Source organism: Cebus imitator, unplaced genomic scaffold (assembly GCF_001604975.1).
Source record: "Cebus imitator isolate Cc_AM_T3 unplaced genomic scaffold, Cebus_imitator-1.0 Scaffold629, whole genome shotgun sequence".
NCBI classification, from domain to species: Eukaryota; Metazoa; Chordata; class Mammalia; order Primates; family Cebidae; genus Cebus; species Cebus imitator.
This window is the reverse complement of record NW_016107944.1, coordinates 387003-389028: the sequence shown is the minus strand read 5'-3', so window position 1 is coordinate 389028 and position 2026 is coordinate 387003. Positions and strand designations below refer to the sequence as shown.

The 2026-nt window shown below is 40.9% G+C and overlaps 1 pseudogene across 1 annotated transcript in view; it reads right to left on the bottom strand.

Moving 5' to 3' along the window:
* The window catches only part of LOC108295280, a 23633-nt pseudogene that overhangs the window by 8664 nt on the left and 12943 nt on the right, over positions 1-2026 (bottom strand). The gene's annotated exons all lie outside the window — the stretch shown is intronic.

The window sequence follows — 2026 nt, the reverse complement described above, 5'->3', positions numbered from 1 at the left end:
TGCACTGCTGCCCAGGCTGGAGTGCAGTGGTGTGATCTCTGCTTACCGCAACCTCCACCTCCCGGTTCAAGCCTCAGCCTCCCAAGTAGTTGGGATTACAGGTGCGCGTCACCATGCCCAGCTAATTTTTTGTATTTTTAGTAGAAATGGGGTTTCACTATGTTGGCCGGGCTGGTCTTGAACTCCTGACCTTGTGATCTGCCCATCTTGGCTTCTCAGTGCTGGGATTACAGGCGTGAGCCACCATGCCCGGCCTGGGGCTTCCTATATAACCACACTTGATTATAGTTAATGTTTTTATAATAGCATTTATAGCCTTGTATTTTATTCAAGATCAAATGTTTGAAATTAACTTATGCTTCTTTAAAAATTTTAGAACTATTCCAAAGTGTATAAAACACAAAAATTCCTTCCGTACTTTCTCTTCACTCCTTAGAGATAATCATTGCTAATACTTTTTTACAAGTATTTACCTATACTTACTGTTGACAGAGTGTATGCTCATTGTTGAAAGAGTTTTTAATGTTTGAGGATAGTTTTGTCCATGGAGAGAACACCCCACAAATATTCACGTTTTGTTTAATGCTCAATTTGTTTAAAATATACCTATAAATAAAATTTTGAAACATTTTCTTTTTTTTTGTTTGTTCGTTGTTAGTATTTTAATGTGTTTCTACAAACAAACAGGAAAATGTTAAAACTATATTCAGGGGGTGGGGAGGGAGAGGAGATTTGATCCAGTGCTGGGGAGGATGGATCCATTTCTAAAAGGCAATGAGGAGACCTTTGAACCTGGATTCAACTCTTAAGACCTTTCTTTCAAACTGATTCTTACTCAACATTCTTTGCCTACAACCAGAGAGAAATCAGCCCACCTGTGCCAGATTGTATTTCTCCTTCCTGTCCGAAAGGATGTTGTGAGGGTCTCTGATGAAGATCTCACAAGATCGAGGTCCATCAGGCCTTGAGCATTTCACAAATCCGTATCAGACACTTTCCTAAAAGAGACAGTGAACTCAGGACAGTCCTGGGGGTTTTTACCCTTTTCTTCTGCCAGTGTGCCAAACTGACTAATAATTTTTTTAATCGCATTTTAGGTTTTGGGGTACACATGAAGAACATGCAAGATTGTTGCATAGGTACACACGTGGCAGTGTGATTTGCTGCCTTCCTCCCCTTCACCTATATCTAGCATTTCTCCCTATGCTATCTCTCCCCAACTCCCCACCCCCTGCTGTCCCTCCCCTATTTCCCCACAACGGACTCCAGTGTGTGGTGCTCCCCTCCCTGTGTCCATGTGTTCTCATTGTTCAACACCCGCCTATGAGTGAGAACATGTTGTGTTTGATTTTCTGCTCTTGTGTCAGTTTGCCGAGAATGATGGTTTCCAGGTTCATCCGTGTCCCTACAAAGGACACGAACTCATCATTTTTGATGGCTGCATAATATTCCATGGTGTATATGTGCCACATTTTCCCTGTCCAGTCTATCATTGATGGGCATTTGGATTGGTTCCAGGTCTTTGCTATTGTAAACTGTGCTGCAGTGAACATTTGTGTGCACGTGTCCTTATAGTAGAACGATTTATAATCCTTTGGGTATATACCCAGTAATGGGATTGCTGGGTTAAATGGAATTTCTATTTCTAGGTTCTTGAGGAATCACCACACTGTCTTCTACAATGGTTGAACTAATTTACACTCCCACCAACAGTGTAAAAGTGTTCCTATTTCTCCACATCCACTCCAGCATCCGTTGTCTCCAGATTTTTTAATGATTGCCATTCTAACTGGCATGAGATGGACTCAATGTAGTTTTGATTTGCATTTCTCTAATGACCAGTGATGATGAGCATTTTTTCATATGTTTGTTGGCCTCGTGTATGTCTTCTTTTGTAAAGTGTCTGTTCATATCCTTCGCCCACTTTTGAATGGGCTTGTTTGTTTTTTTCTTGTAAATCTGTTTTTCGTTCTTTGTAAATTCTGGGTATCAGCCCTTTGTCAGATGGATAGACTGCAAAAATTTT